Here is a 21,043-nt window from a genome sequence, read left to right as displayed (position 1 = left end):
ATAGTTTTTCTGTCCCCTTCTCTCTCTCTTCTCCTTCTGGCACCCCTATAATACGGATTTTGGTGTGTTTCACGTTGTCCCAGAGTTCTCTGAGACTCTCTTCATTTGTTTTCAATCTTTTTTCTCTTTTCTGTTCCGCATCCATGATTTCCACTAATCTGTCCTCCACCTCGCTTATTCGTACTTCTGCCTCTTGTATTCTGCTGTTGGCTGCTTCTAGTGAATTTTTTATTTCAGTTATTGTATTTTGCATCTCTTCTTGTTTAAGTTTTATATCTTGTATCTCTTTGGTCAGTGTTTTCTGTAAGTTATCCATCTTTGCCTCCAGTTTATTTCCAATGTCTTGCATCATCTTCAGCACCAACAGTCTAGAGTCTTTTTCCTGGAGGCTGAGAAGCTCCTGATCACTTAGCTGTTTTTCTGGGGTTTTGCCTTTCTCCCCCATCTGAGTTATAGTTCTGTGTCTTTTCATTTTGATAGGCTTTTGGCATGGTGACCTTTTTACAGCTAATAGAGTTGTAGCCTCTCTTACTTCTGGTGTCTGCCCCTCTTGTGGCTGAAGTTGGTATGGGGGCTTGCTGTAGGCTTCCTAATGGGAGGGGCTGATGCCTGCCCACTGGTAGGTGGAGCTGATTCTAATCCCTATGGTGGGTGGCGCTTTGTTTCCGGATGGGATTAGAGGTGGCTGTGTGCCTGAGGGGTCTTTAGGCAGCCTGTTTACTGAGGGGTGGGGCTGTGATCCCACCTGGATTGTTGTTTGCCTTGGGGCTTCTCAGTGCTGACTGATGGGTGGGGCCAGATTTTCCCAAAAAGGCCACCTCCAGAAAAAGGCACACTGCTGAATATTCCCGAAAGCTTTGCTTCCAAGGTCCTTCCCACACAACAAGCCACATTCACCCCTGTTTTCCCAGGAGGTCCTCCAAGAACTGCAGTCAGGTTTGCCCCTGGTTCCTATGGAGACTTTGCTTTGCCCTGGGACCAAGTGCACGTGAATGTCTGTGTGTGCCTTTTAAGAATGGGGTCTACATTTCCCTCAGTCCCGTGGAGTTCCTGCACACGAGCCCCACTGGCCTTCAATGCCAGGTGCTCCAGGGGCTCTGTCTCCCAGTGCCAGATCCCCACAGGTGGAAGTTTGATGTGGGGCTCAGAACTCTCACTCCTGTAGGTGAGTCCCTGTGACCCAGTTAGTTTCTAGTCTGTGGGGCTTCCCACCCAGGAGGTATGGGGTTGCTTATATCGTGTAATTGGCCCTCCTACCTCTTGATGTGGCCTCCTCTTTGTCTTCTGGAGTACGATGTCTTTTTGAAAGTTTCCGGTCCATTTTGTTGAAGATTGCTCAGCCTTTAGTTGTGAATTTTGTTGTTTTTAGGAGAGAGGTTGAGCTCCAGTCCTTCTCTTCTGCCATCTTAATCCCATCTCCCTGATAGCATTTCTTTCTCCAACCTCAATTAAAAAAGAAATAATGAAATTTACATTTGCCCGTACAATTACATTTACCAAAATCTTCTCCCTACAGCTTCTAGCTATTTCCTAGTGTGTTGTTTACCTTTTACTCAAATCTAAAGGTCTCCCTTTAGTATTTCTTTTAGGGCAATTCTAGTGATAACTGCAACTATTGTTTAATCTTGAAATATCTTAATTTCTCCTTTTTTTGAAGAAATTATTGGTCATTATAAAATTCTCAATTGACAGATTATTTTTCCTTTAGCACTTTAATTTCTGATGAGAAATGGCTGATTGTCTATTGGGGGTCTCTTGTATGTGATAGGTCACTTTCTTGCTTGCTGCTTTTAATATTCTCTGTTCTTGGCTTTTGACAGCTTGATTATGTGTCATGCTGGGTTCTGTTTGGGTTCATTCTCCTTGTATTTGTTTGTAGTTCTTGGATTTGTAGATTCATGTGTTTTATTAAATTTGGGAAAATTGCTGCTGTTATTTCTTCAAAAAATATTTCCTCCTGTTTTCTCCCTCTTCCCCTTCTGGGACTCCCATAATTCATATGTTGGTCTGTTTGATGATTTCCTAAAAATTTCGTAGACTCTGTTGTCTTTTTTCAATTTTTTTCCCATTCTGCTCCTTTGTCTCAATAATTTCAATTGTATCTTCAAGTTCCCTGACACTTTCTTCTGTCTGTTAACATATGTTTTCATCTCAGTTATTGTACTTTTCAACTCCAGTTTCATTTTATAATTTATATCTTTTGGTTGATATTCTCATTTTTTTCATAAATCTTTTTTGCAATTTCTTTTAGTTTTTTTATCTTCACTTTCCGTTAGCTCTTTGTACTATTTTATATACGTGTTTTAAAGATTTTTTTGTAGTAAGTACAATGTCTGAGCTCCATCAGAGATGGTTTATTTCAATTTATTAATCTCTTTATTTATATCTGATTAATTATATTTTCCTGTTTCTTTTTATAACGTAATTATTTTTATTGTAAATTTGGATTAGATTTTTGGTGAGTATAATGTGGTAACTATGGAAAATAGATTTTCTCCCTTTTCTACGTTTTGCTGTTTTTATATTATAGTGAACTGTAGCAGTTTGCTTGGTTTTAGACTCTTTCTAATTTATTTTGCAAAGATTTTTTTGTTGTTGAATGTAGCAATTCCAATTTCTGTCCCTTAAACTCATATTTGGCTAACATTTGAGGGATATTTTCTTGAGTATTCAGAACTAAAACAAACAAAAACAATGACAAAACAGCAGTTTAAAAAGTGGGAGAGAAAACCCTCTTTTCCCTGTCTTGCAGATTGGCTTTATGCTGGACAGTTTTTTACCACTTAGCTAGGCTTTCACTGAGTCTAGGGATCTGCCTGAGGCCAAAGAAAGTTTTTCTCAGGACTTTCCTGATTATGAATCTTCTCTTTCTCTCTCTCTCTCTCTCTCTCTCTCTCTCTTTCTCTCTCTCTGTGTGTGTGTGTGTCTGTGTGTGTGTGTGTGTGTGTGTGTGTGTGCTATTTTATGTTGCCCTTTGTACGTATTTGATCTTGAACGTCCCAGTTTACCAGAGTCTCACCCCATCTTCTTTGGGCCTTAAGTAGTCTATTGTATGTCTCCACCTAGAATCTCTCTCCAGGATTTTGTGGAATTTGGGTATTTCTTGTTGCTTTTACATGCATCATCTCTCATTTTTTACACTTGCATACTTTTTTATGTAAAACAGAAATAAGCACCTTGTTTTGGTTCTTTAGGTATCTCCAAGGAGGTTAGAACAGTCCTAGACAATAATTTGCAAATGAGGTCTGCTCTGCTCTTTCCAGTTTGAGTGGAGATGATGACTGGGAGCTGGAACCTCAAGACTTAGACTTCCACCACTCCAGAGAAGGGATGGAGCAAGGGAGAGTAAAAGCAACACAGAATTTTCCTGTCATTTTGAAGATGGCCTTTTCTTGGTGGCTATAAACATTTGATTGCTTTCCAAAGCTCATACAAACTTGATGCAGATAGCCTCTAGTTGTTACTGTTGTTTAATGTTTCAAAGGGGGTGAGAGCTTGGAGCTTCCTATTCTGCCATTTTGTTTACATCTCATTCAGATATTTTAGCAAATGCCCAGAACACACACAGATGTCTTCTCCTGGCTCTCCCCAACTGTCAGGAATTGATTGAATAAATATACCCTTCCAAGGCCTTTTCATTTTCATTACATTTGGATACAAGTATATGAGCATATGAGTATTAAAATTTATATTTAAGCAAATCCAGCTTCAATAAGTAAGATATGGCACAATTAAATCAATCAAATAAATACCATAAGTGAGTTTTAATAAAGAGTCTGAATTTAATTTTGATATTTGATTGCTGCCTTCTTTTTAGATCCTACTCTTCATTTCCTCTTTGATCTAACAGTTGACAGACTAATAAAAAAGACCATGAATGTGACTTTGACAGCGGTGAGAAATTTTTAACATCATAAATCTATTATGGCTAATATAAAGCCTCCACCATTTCCTCAACTTGGCCCATGATAGCTGGGGCCTGTTTGTATGAAAGTATGCCCACCATACTTTCCCTCAGAGTCCCTAGTGTAAGTAGTAAAATTTATCTCAAATTCTCTTTGTTTATGGTCTGTCATCAGCCTTAACATCTGAACCCAATGTTAGTTGATAGTTCATCCTTCACCTGTGGAGTATCTACAAAATAGTGATTTTTAAGGTGTTTCATTTCTGAATTGTTTTACATTTTAGTGAATCTTGGTAAAAGGCCTGGAATATGGTCACTTATGATAACTGTTCTTTTAGTTATTACAAACACAGTGAATCCTGTTGCTGTTGGGTAGCATTCTACAAATTGTAGTTATGTAAACTTGGTGGATAGTGCTATTCAAATCTACATCACTATTGGTTTTCTATAATTGTTAAATAATGAGAAAGTAGTGTAAAATCTTTAGGTATAATTATAGCTTTGTTTTTCCTTTACATTCTATCAATTTTACCTCATTATTTTGAAGCACTCTTATTAGTTGCACACATTTTAGGACTGCACACATTTTAGCTCATCTTGACTAATTTCCTCCTATATTTATTATGAAATTAACTTCTATTTCCCTGAAATCCACTTTTTCATTTAAATTTTGTTTTAATCAGTTTTACCATGGCATACCTTTTTCCATTTTTTCATAGTAATCTATATGTGCCTGTATTTTACCTGTATGTTGTATAGACAGCAGTTAGTTGGGTCTCGTGGCTTTATCCAATCTGATAATTTCAATGTTTTAATTGGCATGTTTAGGATGTTTAAATTTAATGTAATTATTCATAAGGTTAGGATCAAATCTAAAATCTTCTTTTTTTTTTATCCTATCCTTTGTTAATTATTTCTTTTTTATAACTTCTTTTGACAAACTTTTTTTTCATTTTGCAAATTATCTATAATCTATTTTTATTATTTCAGTGATTATTTTAAAGTTTATAGTATATATCTTAATATTATCATTGTCTACTCTCAAGTGACATTATAAATCTCACATATATTTTAACAAAATTACAATGGTATATCCCATTTCTCCTCTTCTGATCTTTCGGCTATTGCTGTCATACATTTTAGTTTTACATGTCATAAACCCCACAATGCATTGTTTTTATTCTTTTAAAAAGTCAGTAAACTTTGAAACAGATTTAAGTAATTAGAAAATATTTATTATATGTTTCCGCACAAAGTACTATTTCCTCTGCTCTTTATTCCTTTGAATAGATCCAGATTTCCATATGGTAACATTTTTCTTCTTCCTGAACGAGTTATATTGATATTTCTTTCTGTCTTCTGGTGATGAATTCTCTGTGATCTTGTACGTTGAAAAACCATTATTCTGCCTTATTTTATGAAAAATATTTTTGTTCAGTATAGATTACATGAACAGTTTTTTTTCATTGCTTTTCACTGGTATTGCTTCAGACAAGTGATCTGCTGCCATCTTTATCAATGTTCCTATTAATGAAAGATGAGTTTTAGGAGTTCCCATCATGGCACAGTGGAAACAAAGCTGACTAGGAACCATGAGGTTGTGGGTTCAATCCCTGGCCTTGCTCCGTGGGTTAAGGATCTGGCATTGCCATGAGCTGTAGTGTAGATCACAAATGCAGCTCAGATCCCATGTTGCTGTGGCTCTGGCATAGGCTGGCAGCTACAGCTCCAATTAGACCCCTCACCTTGGAATCTCCATATGACACAGGTGCAGCCCTTAAAAGGACAAAAGACAAAAAAAAAAGAAGGATGAATTTTCCCTGAGTGGTTTTAAGATTTTTTTAATTGCTGGAATTGTGCAATTTGATTTTGATGGGCCTTGATGGAGTTTTCCTCATGTTTCTTATAATTACGATTTCATTTGCCTGTGGATATATTATTTTCAACAAGTTTTTATCATATTTGGTCATTATTTCCTTAATTTTTATGCTACTCTTCTATGGAGACTCATGGTCACATGAATTTGTCCCACATTGACAGATATTTTGTTCCTTTTTTATATTCTCATTTTCTCAGTTTTACTTTGTTTACTTTCTTTTGCCAAGTATTTGACTACATTACTATTTATTCTGTAAGATCTAATCTATTAATTTCCTCCACTGTGTTTTTCATCATACACATTGTAGTTTTCATCTTTAGCTGTTCGATTTTGGTCTTTTATTATATGTTCTATAATTGAAATTTTTTTGAATATAAGGAATACAATTTTGATAACTGTTTTTAACTTCCTTGATTACTAATTCAATGTCAGTTTAAATTCAACAGTTAGCAAAAATTCAAAAGTATGCTAAACATCACTAATCATTGGGGAAATGCATATCAAAATCAAAATGAGATGTCACTTCACACTCATTAGAATGGCTACTTAAAAACGAAAACAGAAAATAACTTTTGTCAAGGATGTGGAGATATTGACACTTTTTGTGCTTTCGGTGGGAATGTAAAATGTAAAATGATATAACCACTAGAGAAAAGAGTAAGGAGGTTCCTCCCCAAAACATAGAAAGAATTGTCATATGACACAGCAAATCAGCATGTATTTAGCTTGAAATATTATTGGCTTTAAAAAGTTAAGAAATGAAATATTATTTGGCTTTAGAAAGTTAAGAAAGCCTGTCACATGTTACAACATGGATCAACATTTAGGACATTAGACTAGGTAAAACAATCCAGTACATAAAGGTAAATATTGTATGATTTTATTTAACCAAGCTTATCTAAAGTAGTCAATTCATATAAAGTAGAATTGTTGTTAATGGAGGCTGGAGGGGAAGGGGAAAATGAGTGGTTTTGTTTAATTAGTATAAATCTTCAGGTTTGCAAGATGAAACATTTCTGGAAATCTGTTTACAACAATGTGAGTAAACAGTACTGAATAGTAATGGAATCTTAGCAACATTCAAGTATGTGACATGATATTATCAGCTATTATCACCATCCTGTATCTTAGATCCCCAAACATTTTAATCTTATAACTGGGAGTTTATATCCATTGAGCAACAAATAGCTCTTCTTCCACAACCTCTGTTAACCACAGCTTTAGCCTTTTTCTGAGTTTGTCTTCAGTGTCCACATATACCTGATATCACACAGTATTTGTCATTCTATGTATGATTTATTTCATTTAACCCAAGATCAATCCTTGTTGTGCACAGTAGAATTTCCTTTGTCATGGCTGAATAATATTTAATTGTAAATAGAAACCACTTCTTTAACCATTCACTACAGATGAGATGGACAGTACAGTGTAGATGGACACTACAGTTATTTCCATATCCTTGCTATTGTGAATAATGCTATAATAAACATGGATATAGAGATATCTTTTCAATATTCTTTTAAAATTTCCTTTGGATATATACCCAGAATGGGGTTGTTGGATCATTTTAATTTTTTGAGGAGCTTTCATACTATTTTCCACAGTGGCTACATCAATTTACATTCCTACCAACAGCATATGAGGTTTCCCTTTGCTCCACACCCTCTCCAAATTTGCTTTTTGTGTTCTTTTGAATAATAGCCATTTTTTGTAAAAATGAGTGTGAGATGATATCTCATAGTGATTTTGGTTTGCATTTCCCTGAGAATTAGTGACATTGAGTATCTTTGCATGTGTATATTGGACATCTGCATTTCCTATTTGGAAAAATGTCTATTTGGGCCTTCTGCCCATTTTTTAATAGGGTTGTTTTGGTTTTGATATTGAGGTATATAAGCTATTTATATTTTTGCATCTTAATCTCTCATTGATATATCATTTGCAACTATTTTCTCCCATTCAGTACATCTTTTTATTGATGGTTTCCTTTTCTGTGCAAAAACTTTTAAGTTAAACTAGGTACTTTTTTTTTGCTTTTTATTTCCTTTACTTTAGGAGATAAATCTCCCTCCAAAATTTCTGTGATTTATATCAAAATGTGTTATATATTTTCCCTAGGAATTTTATGGTTTCCAGTCTTATATTTTAGGTCTTTGATCCATTTCGAGTTCATTTTTCTACATGGTGTTAGAATGTTCTATTTTGGTTCTTTTAGAGTTAGCTGTCCAGGTTTCCCAACACGACTTATTGAATAGATGGTCTTTTCTCCATTGTATATTCTCAACTCCTTTGTCATAGATTAATTGACCATAAGTGTGTGAGTTTATTTCTGGGCTCAGTATTCTGTTCCTTTGAACCATGTGTTGTTTTTGTAAAAATACCATGCTGTTTTGACCACTGTACCTTTGTAGTATAGTGTAAAGTCAGGGAATATGATTCCTTGAGCTCTGTGCTTCATTCTCAAGATTGTTTTGGCTATTCCAAGTCTTTTGTTTTTCTCACAGAAATTTTTAAATTATTTGTTCTAGTTCTGTGAGAAATTTGAGAGGGATTGCATTGTATCTCTGATTGCCTTGGGGTATAGTCATTTTAGCAGTATTAATTCTCAAATCCAACATCACAGTCTGTCTTTCCACCTGTTTATATTGTCTTCAATTTCTTCCATCAGTGTCTTATAGTTTTCTGAGTACAGGTTTTTTACCTCCTTAAGTAGATTTATTTCTAGGTATTTTATTATTTTGGATGAGATATAGATGGGAGTGTTTCCTTAATTTCTCTTTCTGATAGTTAATTGTTAGTGTATAGAAATTCAACAGATTTCTGTATATTAAATTTGTATCTTACAACATTACTGAATTCATCGATGAGTTCTAGTAGTTTTCGACTAGTGTCTGGAATTTTCTATGATTAGTATTATGTCTTGGGCAAACTGACAGATTAACTTCTTACTCTCCAATTTGGATTCCTTTTTATTTTCCCAGTCTGATTGCTGTGGCCAGGACTGCCAATACTATATTGAATAAAAGTTGCAAGACTGAGCATTTTTGTCTTGTTCTGAATCTTAGAAGAAATATTTTCATCTTTTCATCATTGAGAGTGCTGTTAGCTGTAGATTTGCCATATATGGTCTTTATATGTTGAAATATGTTCCTTCTCGCCCACTTTCTGGAGAGGTTTTTTAAAATCATAAATGGATATTGAATTTTGTCAAAAGCTTTTTCTGTATTTCTTGAAATGACCATATGATTTTTATTCTTCAGTCGGTTAATGTGGTGTACAACACTGATTGATTTGCAAGTATTGAATAATCTTTGAATCCCTGGGATAAATCCCACTTGATCACGGTGTATGTTTATGATCCTTTTAATGTATTGTTGGATTTGGTTTGCTAGTACTTTGTTGAGGATTTCTGCGTCTATGTTCATCAGTGATATTGGCCTATAATTTTCTCTTTTTGTGGTATTTTGGCTGGTTTTAGTATCAGCATGATGGTGGCCTCATAGAATTAGTTTGGACATGTTCCTTCCTCTGCAATTTTTTTTTTTGGAATAGTTTGAGAAGGATAGGTGTTAGCTCTTCCCTCAACGTTTGATAGAATTTCCCTATGAAGCCTGTGACCCTGCACTTTTGTTTGCTGTGTGTTTTTAGTAGCTGATTCAATTTCATTACAGGTAATTTTTCTGTTCATATTTTCTATTTATTTTTGTTTCTATTTTATTTTGTCTTGGGAGATTTTACCTTTCTAAGATTGTATCCATTTCTTCCAGGCTGTCAATTTTATTGGCATATATTTGCCTGTGGTAGTCTCTTAGAGTCCTTTGTGTTTCTGTGCTGTCTGTTGTAACTTTTCCTTTTTCATTTCAAATTTTATTGATTTGGGACCTCTTGCTTCTTGATGAGTCTAGCTAAATGTGTGTCAATTTTATTTATCTTTTCAAAGAACCAGTTTATTTTTGTTGGTCTTTTCTATTTTATCTTATTTTAGTCTCCATTTCACTTATTTTTTTTCTCTGATCTTTATGATCTTTCTCTTACTAACTTTAGGTTTTCTTTGTTGTTCTTTTTCTAGTGCTTTAGGTGTAGGTTATGTAGTTTGTTTGAGATTTTTCTTATTTCCTGAGTTAAGCTTGTGTCATTCTAAACTTCTCTCTTAGAATTGCTTTTGCTATTTTCCATGGCTTTTGTATCGTCTTGTTTTTGTTTTCCTTAGTTTTCTAGGTATTTTTTATTTCCTTTTTGAATTTTTCCATGACCCATTAGTTGTTTAGTAGCATACTGTTTAGCCTTCACGTGTTTGGGGTTTTGGCAGTTTTTTTAAATTAAAGTATAGTTGATTTATAATGTTTCTTCAATTTATGTTGTACAGGAAGGTGACCCAATCACACAGAGTTCCCTGTGCTGTACAGTAGGACCCCATTGCCTATTCATTCTTATAGCTGATTTCTAGTCTCATAGCATTGTGGTTGGAAAAGATGCTTGATGCAATTTCAATTTTATTAAATTTAGCAAGGTTTATTTTGTGGCTTTGCATATGATCTATCCTGGAGAATGTTCCATGTGCACTTGAAAAGAATGTGTATTCTGCTACTTTTGAATGGAATATTACATAAGGTTGTTCCTTATATTTTCTAACTCTTTGCTAAAAACTTCTAACTTCTCCCTCTATGGATGCATTATTCTCCCAAGTTCTTTGATCATCTTCACAATCACTACCCTGAAGTCTTTGGTAGGCTGTCTATGTCCACTTGACTTAGTTCTTCTGGGGTCTTATCTTGTTCTGTTGTCTGGAACATGTTCCTCTGTCACCTCATTTTGTCCAAGTTGCTATTTGCATTTTTGTGTTTCTGGTAAGTCAGTTAAATTTCTTGACCTTGGAGAAGTGGCTTTCTGTAGTAGAGGTCCTATGCATCCCAGCAGTACATTCTCCTCTCATCAACCAAGGTATATGCTCTAGAGGTTCCCCCATGAGGGTTGTGGGGGCCCTTCTATTGTGACAGGATGACTATTCTGGTGATCTTGTATGCTTGGTAGGCCCCCAGTCCAGGCCCTGTTTTCTGTGGAACTTTCCAGCTGCTGACTTATGGGGCCAGGTCATGAGATGAGTGAGTGTAGAACTCCAGGGGGCCCCAGGGCTAATTCTGGCCCACTGGTGGGTAGAATTAGAGTCCAGAAGACTCTGAGGCTGTTATCCTCTTACAGAACCCAGGGATCCAAGAGCTGGTGTCAGACTTCTGGTGGGGGTGGGTAGTTCGTGACACAGGTGGGTCCAAGGGATCCGGGGTGTCTTGCAGCTTGTGTTGACCTGCTAGTGTGCAGTTCCAGGACTCAGCTGGTCCCAAGGTGGGGTTTGGCCTGCTGAAGGCAGCCTACATAATTGTGATTTTCTTGTGTCTGATGTCTGCTCTCTGGTGGATAAGACTGATACAGAGGCTAGAGAAGATTTCATGAGGGCAAGGCTGGGACTCAGAGGATTCTGGGACTGGCACCTGCCCAGTGGTGGGTGGATCCATGACCTGGGTGCTCTGGTAGGAAAGACCATGTCTGGAGGTGGTTTTGCACTCAGCACTTCAGACCAGAGTTCCTAGTGCAAAATTTTATTATAGGGTATATTTAAATTGATTACTTTTTAAAAATCCATTGTGCCAATACCTGCCTTTCAATAGAAATTTTTAGTCCATTTACATATACTTACTGTTAAATAAGGATTTATATCTGATGTTTTTCTAGTTAGTTTCTGCATTTCTTTTGTATTTTCTCCTTCTATACCTTTATTTCTGCCTTCTATTTTTATAGAACTATTTTAGATTCCTTGCTATTTCTCTTATTATAATTTTGAGTTACTTCTTTAGTGTCTACCATGTGATTAAAATTAACTTAGGAGTTTCCATTGTGGCTCAGTGGTAACAAACGTGACTAGTCTCCATTAGGATGTGAGTTCAATCCCTGGCCCTCCTCAGTAGATTAAGGATCATAGATAGCATTGCTGTGAGCTGTGGTATAGGTTACAGATATGGATTGGATCTGGCATTGCTGTGGCAGTGGTGTAGGCTGGCTGCTGCAGCTCCAATTCAAGACCTTGCCTAGGAACTTCCTTATGCTGCAGGTGCAGCCCTAAAAAACAAAAACAAAAAAGTAAAATTAACATGTTAGAAACACTTTAGCTCAGGTTAATACCAATTTAACTTAAGTAGTATATATGAATTTATATTCCATATAGCTTCATTCCTTCTCTCCTACGTTATGCTATTATTGATATAAAATCTCTCTCTATGTATTATATACCTTACAATACAGATCTACAATTACTATTTCTACTAGTTTTCTTTTAAATAGATGATATTCAATTGTGTTTCTATACACGACTATTGAACAATCTAAAACAAAATTAGAAAAATAATTCCATTTATAATAGCATCCTAAGTAATAAAATTCTTAGGAATAAACTTAATCAATGTGGTGAAAGACTTGTACATTGAAATATACGAAACATTGCTCAAATAAATTAGACACAAATAAATGGAAAGATATCCTGTGGTCATGGTTTGGAAGACTTAATGCTGTTCAGATGCTAATACTACCCTAATTGATCTTCAGAGTCAGTGCAATCTGTATAAAAATCTCAATGGTATTTTTTTCAGAAATAGAAAAACTCATTGTAAAATTCATATGAAATCAGGGGATGCCAAGTAGCCAAAATAATCTCAAAAAAGAACAAAGTTGAATGTCTCATACTTCCTCATATAAATATGTAGGACAAAGCTACAGCTATCTTAATTGTGGTACTGTCATAAGTGTTGACATATAGTCAAGTGGAATGTAACAGAGATCCTAAAAATACCCTCTCCCTTATATGGTCAATTGATTTTAGGCAGGAGTGCAAGGAGAAGGGGAAAAGGAGTGTTTTCAACAAGTGCCATTTAAAAACTGGTATCCACATGCAAAAAAAATTATTTAGATGGGACCCTTACCTTATACAATATACAAAAATTAACCCAAAATGAGTCAGCGACTTATATGAAAGAACTAAAAGTATAAAAGTCTTAGAAGAAAATAGGGGGAGTGCTTCATGATTTTGGATTCGGCAAAGATGTTTTGGATATGACACCAAAAGCACAACATTAAAGTAAGAAATAGGTAATTAAATGTAAAAATTAAAAACTTTTGTGCATCAAAAGACATTATCAAGAGAGTATAAAGATAACCCAAAATGGGAGAAAATATTTGCAAATCGCATATCTGAAAATGGATTAATATCCAGAATATATAAAAATTCGTACAACTCAATAGCAAAAAAAAGTTGAAAATGGGTAAAGAATTTAGACATTTCTCCCAAAAAAGATATGCAAATGGCCAGTAGGCAAACAAATGGCCTTAAAACCACAATAAAATACCATTCACACTCCTGAGGATGGGTATTATCAAATAGTTGAAAAATAGCAAGTGCTGACAAAGATGTGCCAAAATTGGAACCCTTGTGAATTACTGGTGGGAGTTTAAAATGGTGAAACTGCTATGGAAACCAGTATGGAAGTTTTTCAAAAGCTAAATATAGAATTACCATATGACTCAGCAATTCTCCTTATCATATACCCAAAGGAATTGGAAGCTAGACTCAAACAAATACCTTTACACCAATGTTCATTTCAGGGTTATTCACATTAGCCAAAAAGTGAAAACAACCCAAATGTCCATCAATAGATCACTGAACAGAGAAGATATGATATATCCATGAAATGGAATATTATTCAGTTATAAGAAGGAATGGGATTCTGATAGATGCTCAGCATAGATGCACCTTGAACACATTATGCTAAGTGAAATAATCCAGATACAAAATGACAAATATTTTGATTCCACTTACATAAGGTAACTAGAAGAGGCAAATTTATGGAGGTAAGACATAGACTAGAAGTTACCAGGAACTGGTAGGAAGGGTAATGGGAAGTTCTTGTTTAATAGTTACAGGGTTTCTATTTGGCCTCATGAAAAATTTTTGTAAATAGTAGTAATAGTTGCACAACACTGTGGGTGATTGATACCACTGAATTTTACACTTAAAATCGTTATAAAAGTAAATTTTTATGTATGATTTTTCACTTTAAAAATGACAAAAATTCAATTCATTCCTTCATTGTTAGAGATTTTTATCATTTCTAAATATGCTTCATTATTAAAAAATTCCTAAAGAAATGATTGAGAGAAAACCATCTGGGTAGTGAAATAAAATGCTGGTGGTTTAAGTAAGAGAATGTTTGATATATTCCATTTACTCATTTAATAAAAATTTATCATAACTACCCTAAGGTTAAATATTAATATTAACTATTAGTAAAAATGTGAAATTATAGTTTCTTCATTTGGTTTTTCAACTTCCAAAAGGAAGTTTTACATAAATGCATTTTATTATATTAAAAGTGATTTACCTTATTTAAAATTCCTTCCCCCTTGATTTACCATAAAACTTCTCTACTATGGATTTTAAATTCTTTGTTTTTCCAGCTTTGTTTAACTTAATTGACAAATTAAAAAAATATGTATTTAAGGTGTACAACATGGTATTTTGATATATGTATATATTGTGAAATAATTACCAAGTTAATTAACATATCTATCACTCCACATAGATACCTCTTTTTTGGTGAGAATAATTAAGATCCACTCTTTTAGCAAATTTCAAGCATATAATACAGTATTATTAACTATATACACTGTACTGTACATTATTTATTCATCCTGCATAACTGAAATTTTATACCCTTTTATCAAAATTTCCCCATTTCTCCCACCCCTCAAACCCTGGTAACCACTCTTCTACTCTCTGCTTCTGAGCTTGACTCTTTTAGACTCCACACATAAGTGAAATAATGCATTATTTCTGTGTCTGGCTTATTTCATTTAGCATTACGTCCTCCAGGTTCACCCATGTTGTCAAAAATGGCAAGATTTTCTTCTTTTTAAAGGCTGAATAATATTCCATTTTATTTGTATACCACATTTCTTTTGTTCATTCATTCAATGATGAATACTTAAGTTGTCTCCTATCTTAGCTATTGTAAATAATGCTTAATGAACATAGGAGGGCAAATATTTCTTTGACATGCTGATTTCATTTCCTTTAGATGTATTATGAATTTTATTATCTTTTTAAATAGAAATTTATTTATGCATTTATGAAAGAAAATATTAAGTATTTATGAAAAGTAAATTACCTAAAAGATTTAACTGTTAAAAGATACTATTTCACTTATTGTGATGGTTAATTTTATGTGTTAACTTTACTAGGCCTGGTAACCACCCTTCTAGGCCACAGGGTGCCCAGATATTTGGTTAAACATGACTTCTGAGTGTGTCTATAAGAGTGTTTCTGGATGAAATTAGTATTTTAATAGGTAGAATGAGTAAAGCAGATTGCCCTCCCCAACGTGTGTGGTATCATCCAATCTCTTGAGTGTGGGAATAGAACAAAAAGCAAAGAAAGGGAGAATTTCTCTCCCTTTCTCTCTCATTGCTTGAGTCTTTACTGGCCTACCGAATGAGACTTAAATTATCAGCTCTCCTGGTTTTCAGGCCTTCAGGCTCTGCATAGAACTTATACACCATCAGCTCTCTATATCATATACCATTGATACAGAGTATAAATTAGTAGAAATTTTTTTTGGCAGAACACCAATATCTATAAAAATGTTAAATGTGAATTTAAAGAAGAATGTGTCTGGAGTTTCCACTGTAATGCAGCAGAAATGAATGAGAATAGTATCCATGAGGATGTGGGTTCAAATCCTGGCCTCACTCAGTGAGTTAAGGATCCAGCATTGCCATGAGCTGTGGTGTAGGTCACAGATGTGGCTCAGATCCCATGTTGCTGTAGCTTTGGCATAGGTCGACAACTGTAACTCCAATTCGACCCCTAGCCTGGGAATCTCCATGTGCCACATGTGCGGCCCTAAAAAAAAAAAAAAAAAAAAAAAAGAACGTGTCTGAGATCTCTGAAAGCTTCTCTGTATCGTTTGCTTGTGGAAGTGGTTATGAAGTATTCTCATGTGATGAGGCTTGTAGCCCCTCCTGGTGTTTACCACTGGTACTGATGATAAGTTAGTTTGATATTTGACATAGTATCCAAACAATAAATGTTTTCTGGAAGAGTTTGTTAGAATTGGTATTATTTTATTCTTCAATGTTTGGTAGAATTACCAAGTGAAACATTCTGGGCAATGTATATTCATTTTTGGAAGCTTTTAAATTACTTTATTTCTTTAATAGATATAAGGATAATCATGTTATCTATATCTCCTTGAGTGAATTTTCATAGTTTGTGTCTTTCAAGGAATTGGTACATTTCATTTAAGAACAAATTTATGGGCATAGTGTTGTTCATAGCACACACTTGTTATTCTCCTTTTTTAACTCAATGCATTTTATTACATTTATAGTTGTACAAGGATCATTAAAACCCAATTGTATAGCATTTCCATCCCTAACCCCCAGACCATCCCTCCCCACAAACATGTTCCCTTCAGTAACCAAAAGTTTTTTAAAGTCTGTGACTCAGTATCTGTTCTGCAAAGAAGTTCATTGTATCCTATTTTTAGATTCCACATATAAATGATAGCATATGATGTCTGAGTCTCACTCCCTGACTAACTTCACTTAGCATGATATCTAGGTCCATCCAGGTTGCTGCGAATGCCATTATTTCTTTACTTTCTATGGTTGAGTAATATTCCATTGTGTATATGTACCACATCTTCTTTATCCACTCCTCTGTCTATGGACAGTTAGGTTGCTTCCATATATATATATAGCATTGTGTCACAGAAGAGACTTGATTTGCCTGGAGGAGAGCAAGTAAATAAATTATACTTTCAAAGAACCCTATAAAATTATTTTTATGTTATACATGCATTAAGATCTCAATGTATAAAATCTTATGGTACATACCCCCCCACACACAATACAGAGAAGCAATGAGACAATAAAAAAGTTAATAATACTATTGAACAGTGGAATTCAAGTAATTTGATTACCTACATATTTTTCTCTAGTGTCCATGGCTTAGCAAAGATACTCCTTGTTTGTCAAGAAGGCAAGAGATGGTAGTTCTTTATAAAACTGGAAAATATGCTTAAAATTTTTAAAATTACCTTTATTTTACCTATCCAAGATGTTAACCTTTATTTTACCTATCCAAGATGTTAAAATTCAGTTTTCCTTTTATTAACAATTATAAAAAAGTTTATATAGGAAGGCACAAATGATCTATTCTCTCTCACCGACATATACCAAAAATGAATCACGACCAAGATATTGATACAGTTTCTTCTCTCCTTTCTGCTGTGCATCCATAAAAACTGAGATTTTAATTATTAAACAATTTTTTTGTCCTCACTCACGGCAAGTGGAGGTTCCTGGCCCAGGGATTAAAACCGTACCAGAGCAGTGACCCAAACCACTGCAGTGAAACAGCACATCATTAACCCAATGTTCCACCAGGGAACTCCCATATTAAATAATATTTTGATTGAAATTAAACAACATTTTGATTGTAATGCACATTCAGTTTCATCTCATGGTTTTGGAAAGAAAGTTACCTTGCTTTCCCCCAAATACTTAAATGGTGTTACAAAACTATTTACTGAAATACTGCCTACTTTCCCCATTGATTGAAAATGGCTTATTGATCATTTTCCTAATGTTTGTGTGATTTTGCTTCTGTTTCTTGCATTTATATTATACTAATAGGCCTTAGGTGAATGCATGTTTACAAATGGCAGTATAAGTATGGCAACCCAATTCTTCTTCAGTTTCAAGGGCTGGATGATGTGATACTGTCTTATCCAAGGTGCTACTCATGATTGGCCACACCCTGGGAACTTAGATTTCTTGACTTTGATGCCAATGTTCTTTCCAGTAGACTCATTTTACACTTTTGCCACTTCATTTTCTTGACTTCTAAGAGCTCAACTATAACATAAGAGGTAAAATTGGGCAATGAAGTACATGGGACTAAAGGAAAAGTGTCTCTTAATCAGCATCTTGTGTTTCAAGAGCTGGAGGGAGAGGACATCCATACAATTCATTGACCTCCATGGTATACACCTGCATGTTAAAATAAGGGGACAGAAAAGAACAATGAGGAAGTTCCCATTGTGGACTAGTATCCATGAGGATGTGGGTTTGATTCCTGGCCTCACTCAGTGAGTTAAGGATCCAGCATTGCCATGAGCTGTGGTATGGGTCACAGACATGGCTAAGATCTGGCATTGCTGTGGCTGTAGTGTAGGCTGGCAGCTGCAGCCTCAATTCCACATTTAGCCTGGAAACTTCCATATGCTGCAGGTGAGGCCCTAAAAAAAAAAAAGGCGAAAAAATAAAAGAAGAGCATAATGAACTGAGCCCTTTGTCTTTAAACTGAGGACAGGATGTTTTAGTATTCTTATTCATGGAATTTTTTTTTCATTTCATATTGTGCAACCTGAGTTTTGTAGTTGTTTACTTATACTAAAGTGGATAAAAGAAAGACCTGAACAAATTTGTTCTCCATCTTTCCTCTTTAATTTTTATTGTTGAAGAAAAGCAGCATGTGATTCTTTAAGTACAAGATGAATCTTGGGATCTGGCTAAATATGTTTCTAAAATTGTGGAGAGTCACTATGTGAACAGAAAAGAATGGAATAGAGAGAGAGAGAGAGAGGACAGTCAGATAGGACAAGATTGGCACTCACTGTCCAAGAGACAGTAAGTCAATCAGAGGATATCAGCTGAACCAGACAAGATTGAAGAGTAAAAGAAGCATTTAGACAGAGGCTATCTGGTGTATCTAACACTTTACAAATGAAATAGGAAAAAAAAGATATGTATTACTGCCCAGGAAGGGAAAATGTAAAAAATAGATAATTGATAAAATAAGAAATTCAATAAATAGATGGAAAATGTTCAATATTCCCAATTATCTAAGACATTTTAATTTATACAATAGGAAACAACTATTTGGCTTTCACAATGACAGACTGCCACATGGTAAGCTCTCAAAAAACATTTTTTACCAAATGAAGGGGTGAATACAAGAAGGGTTGTCTACATCTAGAAATGGTATCTTGGATCATTCAAAGAGCTCTGGGTTGCCTAACTGAACACTCTCTAACAATGGTTTATTTTATCATAGCATTTTTAAACCTTTTGGGGTAGATCACGCAACTGTCACACAAATCTTTTATATTTTAATAAAGACATTTCTCTTTATTTTTTAGGACAGATTCTGAGCAAATGGAAATAGCATGAGGATTTTTCCTACTGACTTAGGAGTGTAGAAGTAGGATGAAACTATTACATGCAGCAATTACATCATTTAGGAGATTTAGACTCAATGAGTTCACCTACTTGTCAGACTGTGTTTTCTAAAGATAATATCCAAATAAAAGTAACACAGGCTCCAACAGGGTGGGGTGAAAAGGGTCTCCTAGCTCAAGGATCTAATGGGGGGTCAAGAAAGGGACAAATGTCTGTATCTTACTGCCCATCACAGACTTCACCTTAGACCATGAGCATTGGGACATCACTTAAGAAAGCACCCTGGGAGTCTTTCCCAGGGCTGAGTGATGAGACAAATGACAGGGCTTATAGGGACTCTTAGAGTGAGAATATGTCCTTTCTTTGTGCAGGCTGTCAATGACCCAGACAGGAACCTGTGGCTTTTGTTGTTTTGATTGATATTATTCAGAACCAATCCAAAATCAGTGGCTTGTTGGAGTTCCCGTCATGGCTCAGCAGTTAACGAATCCAACCATGAGGTTTCAGGTTCGATCCCTGGCCTTGCTCAGTGGGTTAAGGATCTGGCGTTGCTGTGAGCTGTGAGCTGTGGTATAGGTCGCAGATGCAGCTCGGATCCCACATTGCTGTGGCTCTGGCATAGGCCGGCGGCTACAGCTCTGATTAGACCCTTGGCCTTGGAACCTCCATATGACACAGGTGCAGCCCTAGAAAAGACAAAAAAAAAAATCAGCGGCTTGTCAAGTTAACCTGCTGCTCCCCATGATACTTGTAAGACTCCATTCTGGAGAACCTTGGATTGCTTCACAAGATGCTTTGGGTGAGAGCTATGGCCCAACGTCTAACTCTCTGATTTCTCCCTTCCAATCTGTCTCCCCTTTCTGACAAACCAGGAGAATCCCCAGTTCTTTTGATGTCAAGGTTCTTCCTGGAACAGCTGACCTTCTGCCTTTCTCTGTAGGAAAGGCTATAATACACATAAAAATTTCATCGTCTGAAATCATGCATGCTGCAAAAACAGACCCATGAATGGATGTAAATACAGCTCTATTGCCATATTCCCCTCTTTTCTTCTGTTCCGTTGGTTGTTTTATAATAAATGCTGGCATGCTTGCTTATTTTTGCTTCATCATATTTGTAGTGTCTATCAATACAGGCAGCAACTTCATGTGGGATGGTGCTTGTCAGGATTGATGAGGGTGGGGAATTAACCATAGTGAGCTACCACTTTACTTAGCCCTATGGGGCTATATACCTCCACCATCTAGGGGCAGTAATGCCTGTTCCTGAGTCATTGATGGAATAGGACTGTGACCAGTGGACAGTGTTTTTTTTCCCCCACAGATTTCAGTTCTCCCCCTGAGTATGACCATTCCGTATAGGAGTTAGGGAGAAACAACCTCTCCTCAACCCTCAGTGCTCTAGATATCAATGCCTCATGTAGTAGACAAATGAGCTGTGATTTGAGGGGACCATTAGGAGAGGAGAAGTAAGTTGTTTCAGGATTCTAGAAAAAGGTTTCTTTTTTTTTTTACTTTTTACTGTAATCAGCTCCACTACATGCTCAAACAGAATCCCACCAAAATAGCACACCACGCCCAAGATCAGGTTGTTCTTTCTTACAGTGGGATGATTTTCCCTTTCCGCAGCTGCCCTTGATAGGCATTGAAACAATATTTTCCAAGAAAGAGGAAAGAATTTGGAGCATGACTGAACCTAACTTCCACATACCTGGAGAAGGCCTCCAGAGAATTTGTTTTAGGACTTTTAAAAATACATATTTCAGAGTAAACATGTATATTACTTACTCGATAAAATTAACAAGCCAAGAATATATGCCACAACCAGCAATTTATACTATAAATCTGTAAATAGCTAGTAGCTCTTCACAATTCAGAGAACACAGAAGAAACCCTTTGAAAAATCTGATACCAACCATGAACACTCTCCACAGAACAATTCTTAGGCAGTCCACAATATTTTGCACAGAATTT

This window comes from Sus scrofa, chromosome X (assembly GCF_054392235.1).
Source record: "Sus scrofa isolate SSC_HxYL_T2T_F1_AM1 chromosome X, Sscrofa_HxYL_maternal_Yorkshire_Landrace_v2.0, whole genome shotgun sequence".
NCBI lineage: Eukaryota > Metazoa > Chordata > Mammalia > Artiodactyla > Suidae > Sus > Sus scrofa.
Note: the sequence above shows the minus strand (reverse complement) of the source record.